General features: G+C 46.5%; 1 long non-coding RNA gene across 1 annotated transcript; it reads left to right on the top strand.

The window, feature by feature from the left end:
• The first annotated feature begins 5019 nt into the window (after positions 1–5019).
• On the top strand, positions 5020–6862 carry LOC146754975 (uncharacterized). The gene is made up of 3 exons (XR_014938567.1): positions 5020–5348; positions 5824–6160; positions 6721–6862. It is a non-coding gene; the product is annotated as an uncharacterized LOC146754975 (long non-coding RNA).
• Positions 6863–13658: the final 6796 nt, after the last annotated feature.

The following is a 13658-nucleotide window of genomic DNA, read 5'->3' as shown; positions in this document are numbered from 1 at the left end:
CCACCCAGCCCCCAACTGACCCCGTGGTGAAAAATAAAACAGAAACCTCAGTGACGCTGGCATGGTCCCCTCCGAAGATGCACCGCCCCATTCCAATCGATGGCTACATTGTGGAATGCAAGAAACTAACTGGCTTCACGTGGGTGAGGTGCCACGAGTCTCATGTCCCCGTCCCAGAGTTCACGGTGAGCAATCTGTCTGAAGAGGCTGATGATCAGTTCCGAGTGTCTGCAGTCAATGCACATGGATAGAGCCTGTATCTGGAATTCCCAGGAAGCGTGCACCTTGGTAAGCACAAAAACCCCAATGGAAATGGGTCAGTGTGTGCTGAGCAGCTGTGTTGGTTCCCTAAAGATGTTTCCTTTGACTTTAAGGATAGTAGTGCATTAACACACCAAAGGCTTTCCTTTATTCCTAGTTCTGCTATCTCCTATCAACCTCCAGCTACCACTAAAGTGATACAAGTTCTGTTTCTGTGACAGAGACGTGAATATCCTTATCTTTTGATATCTCACATGTGCAAGAGGCAGAACTTTCTGTAACAGATCTTAAGCACAGAAGTGCTTCTTCTAGCACTCATGCAAAGGGAGAAGTAGAAATGTACCCATGATTTAATCTTCCATCTCTAAATGAGATACCAGACTTGCATCTAAAGAGCATTCCATGTTCTTCCTCAGGACCAGTCCTGGTTGTGAAATCCCCCCTAACAACTGGTGAAGCTGTACCTGGAGGGGATGCCATGTTTACTACTGATCTTACAACAATGTGTTGCAGCACTTGGTACCCCAGTGGTAAAGTCTTACAGGAAAGCGAGACCTGCATCATCAAGAGAACCCAAACTACTCACAGCCTAATCATAAAGAACATCACCAAGAATGATGGTGGAGCAGAAGTGAAATTTGTTGCCGAAAATGTTGATGTCAGCAGCAAGATGAGAGTGAGAGGTATTTGCTTTGATCCTTCTCCTTTCCTCTTACAGTCAAGGCATAGTTGCTGTGATCTGATGATTAGAACTGGGGCTGCAGGCATTCACTGCCTGTACCAAATACCTGAAATTGCATCCCATGGACTGATGTGAGTCCTGGTAATGACCTAAACATGATAGCACTGAGTGTAGGGTAAGCCAGTCTACCCAGCTTCTTGGTATCTGAACCAGATTGCTTCATGCCAGCTGATGAATGTCTGCAGTTCACAGCTACTGGCCAGTGCATTCAGTCACCAGGTTTACCACTGCATCACCATAGAGCAGTACTTTCAGCTCCAGGTTCAGACAGCCTTTCTGATTGCACTGGAATAGTTTAGAAGTAGGGGAGCAATCATTCCAATAATATCTCTATCAATCAGCTTTGCATGACAAAATAGAACAAATAAACATTCATGATGGGAGGACCTGTTTGTCATTGGGTGGAAACCTCTGCAGAAGCATGTTTAGAGCATTCTTAATCAGTAGAAGGAGATGTTTGGTTGATTTTTACTTAGTAAATTCGGCAAGAAGACCAAATGAAATATCTTGAATTGCTCAGCAGTGACACAATGATGAGTGCAGGAACAGAAGGTGATACTTTTTCAGAGATCTTGCAGCAAACATTGACCACGTTAGCCTGATATCAATTGAAATAACGAGGCCTTTGCTCCTGACAGGTGCTGCAGTGAGATTTACCAATAAGAGCAAAGATGTAGAAAAGACCTCCGCTCGGCTCCGTGAGGAAGCCAAACTGCAGGCTGAGCTTTCAGACACAGGCGCTACTGTGGAGTGGATGAAGGATGGGAAGGAGCTCAAGGCCAGTGAAAAATATGAACTGCAAATTGTGGGGAAGAAACACACCCTGAAAATTCACAACGTCTCAATGGATGATGCTGTAAGTTGTCAGTGCATCTGTGAGGGGGATAAAATGCATGAGTTTGCATGATGAGGCTCTTCATCATATTCTGCTGGCTTGTCACCCTTGTTGATCCGTGGAGAAACAAGAAAGGCCTAGAGTAGTGTATGCACTTTGGCATTGGAGAGCTTACTTAATTGCTTCTTCTCAAAGAACAAACTCCAGAGAGTCATGGAGACATCTCCAAACAGAATTGAATAATGGGACTAAATTGATGGAGAGCAGAACTTCCTGCCACGGCTTGTCAGCTAGTCTTAATTTTGCTTTTCTTCTCTCTGTCATGTTAGCATAATATTTCATACTGGCAGGTCTGCCCAAAGAATTAAATGAATTAGCTGATGGACGTTTCCATGTGCTTTGCACTGTAATGTGACTATCAAATGAGTAATCAATGCTGTTATTTTAAAATCTGTGTTGGCAAGCTGTAAGACAAACAGCTGCTGTTGGTAGCTTGGTTACTGCAGAATCAGCTTTCGTGTATCTCATAGATAGGGAAGAGACCCTTAAGGGTCAGCTAGTTGGACTCCCTTGCAATGAACAGGGGCACCGCAGCTCCATCAGGTGCTCTGAGCCCTGTCCATCCTGACTTTGAACATCCTCAGGCTCACAAATCTTATACCTATGCCACACACTCGCAGTATTTCACCATTCAGCATCACCACTTGTATCTTCTCTTGCTGTAAATCAGAGCGAGCTGGTAAATCATCTGCTGTGCGGGTCAGCTGTGTCTCTCCCATGGGCATCACGTGGCTGCTGGGAGGCTCTGAAGAGCTGCAGCCAGAGGTGTGTCACCCGCTGGGCCTCGTGCCCAAAGGAGCCCACAGGAAAGTGTTGTTGCAGTTTGTCATGCACTGCACTGCCATGAGACTTGACGTGCCAGACATCCTCTGACACGTGACCTCCTGCATCCAGGCAGGACATCTGAGACGTCTCCTTCAGCCTGACGTGGCTGCAGTTTCACACTGGTTTTACTAAGGAAGGAGAAGGCACGTGGATGAAACTCTTTTCCTGCTCTTCCTGGCATTAGCTCATAGTACAAGTAAAGCACTGTCAGGTCAAGCCTGGAGGAGTAATGCTTGTCACTGACCTGTTCCTGTTCAGGGTGGAGCTGGAGGGTAAAATAACACAAGAAATTGTCATTGAAATTCAAGATCTGTGAAATTCAGCTGGCTGCATTCACAGAACCTGGCGTTAAGATCTGTTTTCTGGTTTATTTCTTGAGCCTATTTTCCATAACCCAGTCCTCATTTATGAACCGAAGCTCTACTGAAAACCTTTCGCTGTGTATGCTCATGCTGCAGTGCAGCTCTTGTGACCTTTAACAGCACATTCAAGTTCCTCTGATCACAGGATCCTTAAGGTTGATTAAGACCCTCTAGTCCGACTGCTCACCCATCTCCACCAAGATGCTCACCATCAGCTAGCTAAAAACTCAGCAGAGATGATAGATCAAGCCCAACACTGGATTTGGGATGGCTAGAGATTCCTAAGATATTGAAGGATTGCTTGCAGGTGTTGTTGGCTCAGGTATTCACCCTGCATCCCACCTCCCGTTCTGTTTGGTTGAGAATCATGCATTCTGCAATTTCACTTTGTAATTCAAAGCCCCTTTCTTTATCTGTTAAAAAACTGATCTAAAACAAGCCGAGAAGACTCCGTTGGAACTGGTTGATGCAGAACAAAGGCATCCCCAAAGGACAAGTTGCACTGTTTGATGAACATTATTGGATGAGAGCTAAGCTAAGATTTAAAAAGTTCTGGGGCTGTCTCTGAGCATCAAATCCAGAGGAAGCCTGCATGATTCCCTGAGAATGGATACCTCCTACTTTGGTGTAGGGTGAAGGGAACACTAGCAGTAACTCCTATCACAAAATGTCACATGGCTCAGACAAAAAAGCCATCAAGAGGGCTGAATTAGGAGCACCAAATGGTCACAAGATGGTCTTAGGGCAGGGAAGTAATCTATCTATGTGATATTGATTGATGCTATTAGTTCTAAACAGCTTGACTCTAGAGGGACTGTTCTTCTTTGGTCACCTAGTTTTACAAGAATAGATGGCTCCTGTCTATTACAATTTTTAACTCATTATTTGTTCACTGATGCCATAAATGTGCCTGGCATAGCAATTGGCCTTGGTATATTCAGTGACTGAAAGCAACAGTTGTTGCTCTAAGAAATGCAATGCTAAGCTAGGTCTGCCTGTAGCTGACAGCCATCAGCTTGCTCCTCAGGCAGGTTCTGTCTGGATGGAATGAAGGGCATGAAATACTGATGTGCTCTTCAAACGCTGCTTGTTAGCTTAGAGACAAAGTGTTGAATAGGTTTGTTCATGCATTGCAAACACGTTACTTATCTGCCTTCATTTTAGCTTCAGAAGAACGTGTGCAGAATACAGAATTGATTAAAAGAAATAAGAACTGTCTGCATAGAACTTACTCTTTCCTTACACAGGAGAATCAAGCACACGTTTGTATGTGAGTACCTCCAGAGGTGAAACTCGATCACCCAAATGTAATGAGCAGAGACATTACAATCAGTTCTAACTGTATCTTCATGCTGTGCTGAATAAGCCTGAGTCAGGATGTAAACCACTTTCTCTTTTTTTCTTCAGATGAAGCCATTAATGTTGTCAGCAAGCCCAAAACCACTTCAGAAATATCAGTCAGTCCTTCTGAAGACCTGGAGCTGGTGTGTGAGGTGTCAGCTGCAAGCGGAGCTGTCGTATGGAAGAAAGATCAAACAGAGGTGAAGCAGGACCAGAGGACAACCATCATCTCCAAGGGGACGCACCGCAAGCTCATGGTCAAAAATGTGACCCTGAAAGACCAAGGGAGCTACAGCTGTGAAACAAAAGATGACAAAGCAACATTCCAAGTGAAAGTCAGAGGTGAGAAAATGCTTGGAATCCCAGAGATAAAGGAACGCTTCATTTGGTGTGTCTTGCATTTGGAGGATCAACTGACAGCCTCTCTGGTGCAAAACATTTTGGCTATAGGACTTTCTTGGTCATCTAGTATCATAGCAACACTTTTCTACATGTGATTTACATCCAGGAATGAATTACTGCAACAAAGGGGAGTACAGCTGCGAGGCTGCTGGCTAGAAACTCACCTTCAAGATTCATGTAACTGGTAGGAAACACGTTTTGGTTGATATTCTTTGATTATTCCCTAGTCTGGCTGTGGAAATGTCTGTGTGAACGTGTCCTCTTTATTCTGCCATGAAACTGTTTTGAGAAGGATGAAAAGAAATGCTTACAAACGTGCAGCTAAAATGATTATTTGTTTTTAACAATATTTCATCCAGCTCTTCCCCTACAATTACTTTTATCATCAGCTGTCCATGGATGTCCAACTGTGATTTGTACAATGTGCAACACTGCTCTACCAGTTGATATTTCAACAGTACTATTTACACAGATGTCCTTTTCTGCTCCAAATCCACACCAGCCATGGGAGAGGGAGTAGGTGAGCATCTTCCTCCATTAGCTTGATCTAAATCTGACAGCTTCATCCAATCCAGGGCTTCTCCAAGACCTTGGAAAATTCTGTTACTGTTGAGGAGACAGCAGGCTTCTGGGCTTAGGTTAGAATATGGTGCCCTGTTGATGGGTCCTGAGAGTGTCCAAGCCTTACATAGAGAAAACCATCACTGCTCTTAAGATGTTTTGCAAGCAGGTGAAACTTGATTGAAGTGTGGCAGTGATGCTTTCTGAGATCTCTGGCCCCTAGTTTTTCTAGGCTTTTTGTTTGCCTCTTAAAATACAGTGAGCTGCTCTTAATTGTGGCTGTGTCCTTTGCCACGAGCATACCTCTGAGCACACAGTTATTTTGAGCTCCTCTTCTTCCAGTGGCTCGGATGAGCAATTCTGAGAGATATGCAGAATGGGGATGGCTGTGTTGCTGCTTCCTTTTCTGTCTTAGCTGTGGTTTTCCCTTGCAGGGCACAGTTCTCTGCCTGGGCCCAAGTCTGTGTGGGTGTCTCCATCCACAAAGCTGCTCACCGTGCAGGAGGCACAGGCTGAGAGGAGAGGCCAGAGCAGCTCTCCTGTTGCAACACGGAGCAGCAAGATACAAGTGGAGGAAGGGCCTGCAGCTGTACTGAGGAACTTCAGCGCAATCATTGATTTTCCATCTGAAAGATAAAGAAAGAGGAATTCCCTTTCCAGCCCCTACCATCATTGTTCGGATGATTTTTATTGGTTTATTTTTTGTCCATTATATCTTTGAGGATTCAACTAACACACAGTTGCCCTATGGCCTCAGTGGAGCCACACAAGGTGCCTTTCCTTCCTGGTTGGGCAGGCAGTCACAAGATGCAGAAAGCCATGCTGGCGTCTATCCTGTTCTGTGCTGGCTGTACATGGAAATCTTGGGGTTTTCCAGATTTCAGGGCCATGTGCCTGAAACCAATTGTGCTTCTCCTGTAAGCAGAGCTGTTGGTCAGACTTGCTGGCACTAGAAATTAAAGGTGGCAGTGAGCTGAGGCCGAGGAGGTGTTAACGTAAGAGTCAGGGATGCTTTTGAGCTTCCCTTATAACTGTACGGTTCCTCAGAAAGCAGTTACGCCTGCCAGCTCCTTTCCTGTCCGGCTGTGGAGCCTTTGCTCACATGCTCCGAATCTTGCTTGAAATCATTGAGAGGAATGTAGCCAGCAGGACTTGAGGGCTGAGCTGTAGGAATGGAAGCATCCTCTGCTGTTTGAAACAGAGGGTGTTTCTAAGTTGTGTTTCAGCAGAAAGCAGGCATTACCAGGAACAGGCAACTATTGGCAAGGGCTCGGTGCAGCTCTTCCCTCACCCTGCACCACGACTGACAGCATGCTCTATTTTCTCTCCAGACCAAGTTCTTCCAGAAAGAGGAAGGAATCACCAGCTGGCAGTTGGCGTTCCTGCTTCTGCCTGGGCAAACCATCCCCTGTGGCCAAACACCAACTGCAGAGCAGTGCCAGGGAGCCCTCTGAAGTAGAAGTCTTGGTCCTGGCAGGTAAGGGTGCAAATCCAGCTTTCAAAACACTGCTTGTCAGCAACACAGGTAGAATTCATGCTTTCAGTGGGCTTGTACCTCCTTCTGGCATTCAAGCCTGTGCCTGACATCTTTGGTTGACTCCTGTCTTTCCCAGATGAGTCTCACAAGCTGCTTGAAACCTGCTTGACAGGCAGCACCAAGCCTTTGCCTCCTTGGACAGTGAAAGTTTGACGCTAAATGCTGTGTATCTACTCTTTCCAGGTGAATCGATCCCTTGCCAATACTTGAACCCACCAGCAAGTTGCAATGATGCACGTTGTGCTTCCATCAATGGAGTGCAGTTAGGATGCATGAGTCACTGCAGTTCCAAGGACAGCCTTCCAGGTGACAGCAATGATGGAGAGAAGGATGTTTGACCTATTCAGTTTTGGGCCCCTCCCTGCAAGAAAACCTTGCGGTTCTGGAACGTCTTCAGCTACGAAAGTAGTGAGGGGTCTGGAGCACAAACCTTACGAGGAGCTGCTGAGGGAACTAGGATTGTTCAGCTTGGAAAAGAGCAGGCTCAGGGGAGACCTTATAACTCTCTATAACGTCCTGAAGGGAGGTTGTAGTGAGCTGGGGTTTGGCCTCTTCTCTCGTGTGATCAGTTATAGATCTAGAGGGAATGGTTGTAAGCTATGCCAGGAAAGATTCAGGCTGGACATTAGGAAATATTACTTCCCCTAAAGGGTATTCAGGCATTGGATAGTACTGCCCAGGGAGGTGGTGGAGTCACCGACCATGGGAGTGCTCAAGAAACGTTTGGATGTTGTGTTGAGAAGTATGATTTTTCCGGGAAGTATTGGTAATGGTTGGACCAGATGATTTTGTAGGTCTTCTCCAACCTTGATAATTCTGTGATTCTGAGCTGAGAAACTTTTCTTGCTCAAGTCCAGCTTCCAAGCTTAACCACCTACAATGAAGTTGATGTCGTTTTTCTGGTAGCCCTCAAGACAGTGTCCGCATTTACCCAAAATCAGGAGGTAACCAGCTGCAGTGAAGTGAGCAATTTCAGTGCCTATTTCTGATGGTGGCAATGAGTTCAGAGGTCACACTTAATTGACGGTGCCTGTTTCCATTCTGACAAAGGATGTAGTTGCAGCTGACTTCCCGAGGCTGCCATACGTGGTGGTGACGCAGCCTTGGGCTTCTGCGTTTGCATGACTCCCACCTTTCCTTTCTGTGTCTTGCAGGTCAGCTGGTGCTGGAAGCAGCCGGTATCTGAGTAGGAATGAAGGTGAGTGCAGGAGCAGCTGCTGAGGGGAGGAAGGAAGTCCATGCTAATGAGCTCTGTAGCATCTGCGGGTACGGAACACGAGGAGGCAGCAGTGATGCAGGGGGCTCCCCAGCAGGAAGCTGTCTGATCCAAATGCTTGCTGAGAGTTTGGAAGCCCAAGCCCTTATGGTCTCTGTAAGGGTGGCTAGTAAAAAGATGTTAACCAAGATGGTGGTAAATAGTCAAAGATTATTAGCAAAGGAAAACTGACCAATGTTGATGCCTTGACCAGAAAGCTGAGGCAGTCTCAACTGGGGAGCAGTCTCCAAGAGATTCTGCCTTAGTGGTGGTCAGCCTTTAAATGAGGTGAGGTCTCAGAAGAGGTGCAGTCGAGGTCCACCCCTTCTGGGAGCACAGCTAGATTACTCTCACCTGTGCTCCCGCAGCTGGCCCAACACTTGCCTCAGCTGATTAATCAGAGGTTCAAGCTGTGATTTCCCATACAGTCTCTAAGCTGAAGGCAGCATCTCCTTGATCTGATGGTGGTGTGCCTGAGTGAGGGAGTGATCCAAGCTGGATGCAAAAGAGTCATCTTAATTTCTCTCCTATTTTACTTCAGATGACACCTATTGGGTGTTGGTTTCTTAAAATTTGGATCTAGGAGGTGGCCTCTCCCTTTGCTTCTGGTGAAAGCACAGATGTGCAGCAGGAGTAGAAGACAAAGAGGTTTTCTTGGTGACAGCAACACCAATTATTTGATTCAAATGTAGAACTGTGATGAAGATGGTGAAGAACAGATCCGCCTCAAAGACATGCTTGATCACATAAGGAATGAGCATGTGATCCAAGACAGTCAGCGTGGCTTTAGCAGGGGAAGGCCATGCCTAACCAATCTGGTGCTCTTCTATGATGGAGTGACGGCATTTGTGGACAAAAGGAAGGAAACTGATGTCATTGACCTGGACTTGAGCAAGGTCTTTTACATGGCCCTCCACCACATCCTTATCTCTAAACTGGAGGGATATGGATTTGACAGGTGGACCACCTGGTGGATAAGGGATTGGTTGAAAGGCCACAGACAGAGGGTGGTGATTCATGGTTCTGTGTCCAGGTGGAGGCCAATAACAAGTGGTGTCATCCAGGAGTCTGTCTTGGGACCAGTGCTTTTTAACATGGTTATCAGTGACACCAATGATGCAATGGAGTGCACCCTCTGCTGTTTGCTGAGTGGTGGGGCTGATTGCAGTGGAAGGAAGGGATGCCATTGAGAGGGAGCTCAACCGAGAGGTTGGCCTAGGTGAATCTAATGAGGTTCAAGACAGCAAAGTGCAAGGTTTTGCACTTGGGCTGGAGGAATCCCAGGCATCTGTACAGCCTGGGAGGAGCAGTCCTTAAGAGAAGCCCCGCAGAGAAGGACCTGGGGGTCCTGGTGGATGAAAAACAGAACGTGAGCCATCAGCGTGCTCTTGCAGCTCAGAGAGCAAATGGTCCCCTGGGCTCCATCAGAAGAGGGGATGGCCAGCAGGGACAGGGAGGCGATTGATCTTCATGATCCTTGAGGTCCCTTCCAGCCCGGGCCATTCTATGATTCTGTGATTACACTCGCTGTCAGAAATAACGGCAGCTGTACAGAAGCTTGTTTTTTCTTTCTTTTTCTGGCTTTGAAGGAGAAGGGGTGGAGCAAGGGGAGACCCACTGGTCATTTGTCACCTCATGAACAGGATGGATTCTGCATTGACTGTGAAAAACCTGGGCTAGTAGCATGGGCATGTTTCAGGCTGGACTCTTCTTTTGCTGCTTGGTTTCCTTTTGGCTACAGGGAGACAGCTGTCTAAAGGTGTGTTTTCAAACCCACTCTCCAAAACCATGTTTCATTGTTGCAGGTGGTTCAGTGTGCTCTTGCAGTGCAGATGCTGTAGTTTGCAGTAGAATCTGAATGGTTTCTGTTCCTAGGGGAGGACTGGGAGGAGGTAGTGAGAAGAGAATTCAATGCCTAAGGGGAGGGGAGATCGGGGATTGGTGGGAGAGGGAGCCAATAGGAGGGAGAGAGGAGTTGGGCGCAGGGTGATGGTAACACCCCTTTGTGATGTCATAATGCCCCTTTGTGACGTCATAATGCTTCTTTGTGATGTCATAATGCCCTTTGTGATGTCATAATGCTCCTTTCTGACATCACGATGCCCCTTTCTGACGTCACGATGCCCCTTTGTGATGTCATAATGCCTCTTTGTGACGTCATAACAATCCTTTGTGATGTCATGATGCCCCTTTGTGATGTCATAATGCCCTTTGTGACGTCATAATGCTTATTTGTGATGTCATAATGCCCCTTTTTGACATTATAGTGCCCCTTTGTGACATCATAATGCTTATTTGTGACGTCATAATGCCCATTTGTGACATCATATCACCCCTTTGTGATGTCATACTGCCCCATATGAAGTCCAGGCAGAGTCAAAACTTATGGACCTGCACGAGGATCACTTTCAAGACAGTGGCTCTGTTGCTTCAAGCTTATTTGCTTCGTCCTGCCGCCACTCTATTACCAAGTATCAACAACCTCTTGCATGATTCAACTTGCAAACGTTTGACACTAACCCTTGTGTTTCTGTGCCTTCCTAGATAATTCGAGCCCTTGTCAACCCCAAAGATCCAAACCAAGTAGTGATGTGCAGTGTGTTTCCATCAATGGAGAGTTCTTATTAAGCACAAATCGCTGCAATTCGGATGACAGCCTTCCACATGGTAACAGTGATGGACACAAGGGGCTCATCCACGTTCATGCTCTCATATCTCCTGGCTCTGCTGAAGCTCCTGACCTGAGCCTGCCAGACACCACAGTCACCTGCCTGGATTGTGACCCAGCGCCTTTGCAGTGCTGCCCATCCCAAGCACAGCCCGAGTGCCCCAACAGCAGCAGCACCATGCAGGAGCAGGGCAGCATCAGTGAGGTGAAGCTGAGCATCTTAGATGGGGACTTAGAGTCAGGCTGCCAGTCCCAGGCACCAGGCAGCAGCACCAGCTCTGAGCCACTCTCATCTTGACAAGAGGAGTCCTATCTTCACCCTTGACCTCTCAAGCCCTCCTGTCTTTTATTGAATAAAGTCACTCTCATGCTCAATCATCGCCTTGGCTGCATTCCGAGTCTTCATTCACAGGGATTGGGATGAATGCAACAAACAGCAAGGCAGCTCAGCTTGCAACACTCTGGCTGTGGGGTTCGTGCAGGCAGAGCTCTGGGTTCCCATTTTGCATGGCTTTGGGATGTCAGCAGCAAGATCTCTACCATTTTGTATGGCAGCAAATAATCTCTAGCATCCAGGTTGCTGCTCATGATAATCCCAGTCTTCCTGGCTGTCGCTTTGTGATACCTTTCAAAGCCTTTTGATACTCTTTGATGCCTTGGCTGCTCCCTAACACCTCTGTCCTCCTGCCATGTTGACTCATGTCTCCCACTTTTAAGCTGGCTTTGCAGATCATCTCCAGCCCTGTCATCATCACGCTGCAGCAGGAGGTGCTCACCTGGCCCAGTGTCTGGCAGTACTGCTTGTTCTGCAGATGAGCAGCTGCCTCCTCATCTCTTCAGCTACAGTAGTTTTTCTCAGGGCAGTTAGATGCAGTCATGCTCCTCTGGATTTGGTGTGTTAAATCCATGCTGCATGGCAGCAGTCAGTGCAATACAAAGGTGTTCTGTGTGCCACAGCATTTCTCCAGGGGCTGCCAAAGGTAGAAGCACAACACAGCACCATCCTTCTGACAGTAATGTCTGTGAGTGTTAGACATGTGAGCACTGCATCATCCCCAGCGTGTCAGTGCTTTTCCACACCAACCTGACTCTCACACTCTGCACTGAATGTAACTCTGCTCTTGTGGAGACAAATGCTTTCTGTCACATCCTCCATCCCTGCAACCATTTGCCGGTAGGCAGCTCTTGCAGAAGAATCAAGCAGCAGAACCTTTTGCTCACCCTACAGCATGCAAATGCTATGAAAGCAGAAATAACCTGGCGTGCTCTGGGTCTGCAAGGCTGCACAGATGGGAGAGGTAGATTGTGTTTTTGCAGTGGAAGTTTCCAGTATTTTCAGTACATAGTGTAGGCCCTAACTGAATGTATAACCCTCTTGTAAAACAGCTGTATAAGTAGTTTTTCCACCAAGAAAGTTGCTGAACAGAGTTAAGTTCAGACTGGGGGCATTCTGACATGGGTAGAATTGAGACAAGCACAAGATAAATACACAGGGTGGGTAGAGCCCAGCACAGCACAGAATGAATGTACTGACTGTTGGAAACATTGCCCTTCTCTCTCCGCAGAAAAGTACAAGGCAGACCTAAAAACAAGAGGTTGGTAATTGACCTTCTATGGAAATGAATCCTAGCAACAGTCTGGAGGAGTCTGTGAGCCTGAGATGCTCAACCAATGAGAGCCATGAGAGCATCACCTGCATTGGGTTTAGGGCATAGAACAGAATTAATGTCACTGACTGGTGTGCAGTTTCTCCCTTGCCAACAGGGGATGTGCGCGCAGTATTGCAGTAATGAATAAGCACTGCTGCTATCGCTGCCATCTTTGCCTAACTAGAAATCTTTGACTTTGAGAGTTTCTCACACAAGGGGAGAGGGTAAGAAAGTAAAGAGGCACAGAAAACTAAGGAAAACTGCTCTTCTTATCTATAAAAATTGATACAATTGATGCTGTCGTGCATTTATTTATTTATTTTTAATTTTTTGCCAATGTCAGATTGTTTTAAAATATCCACACACCAAAATCTGACTACCAAGCAAATGTAATGAAAATGAAATGAAGGTGAGTTAGCGGAAAGCACAAGGCCATATTATATCAGGCTCTAGCAAATTTACAGGCAGTCACTGCACGAAGAGGTAGATCTGAGTTGCACATTATATGATTCCCACAAAGATTAAGGAAATCTGAAGCTTTCAATATATTTTTTTAATTCTTTTTTCATTTCATTTTTTAAACACCTGACCCAGACCCCAACCCTCACAGGAGCTGTAAAGATAACAGCATTAACCTGCAATGTAACTCTAATCCTAACCCTTACCCTGATTCTACAGGGGACTGTCTGAAACGGACATCAATTCAATTACTCATTTATTTATTGACAGACATTCAAGTTTGCTACGTTTGGAGAAGTTTTTATTTGTTTGCTGTGGTTTGATTTTTTCTTTTTTTCTTTTATTTTTTTCCCCCTTCCCTCCTCTTCCATCTTTGTGTTCTTCCCCTATAATCAAAAGAGAACGGATCCCCAGGGTCTGTCCCGCAGACGTTCTTTCCGTGGTCTCTGCTGCCACCTGCTGGCCAATACACGGAACTGCCACTGTTGGGCGTTTGGTGCCGCAGGAAGCACAACGCAGATCTGAGTTCTGACCGGTCTACGCAGCAAATCCGCCAATCTTTATTGTGATAAGCCCTCCACATGGCATTGCGCATGCACTCGAACACGCTACAGGCATAGATTTCTCTTAACTCCTTGAGGAGCAGGCAAGCAGAACAACTGAGCGCACCACTGCTTGTGATTGGGCCACCCCCATCATAG

Source organism: Coturnix japonica, chromosome 37, assembly GCF_054131305.1.
Source record: "Coturnix japonica strain WE chromosome 37, WE-NBRP24, whole genome shotgun sequence".
Lineage (NCBI taxonomy): Eukaryota > Metazoa > Chordata > Aves > Galliformes > Phasianidae > Coturnix > Coturnix japonica.
Note: the sequence above shows the minus strand (reverse complement) of the source record. Positions and strands in the feature narration are given on the sequence as shown.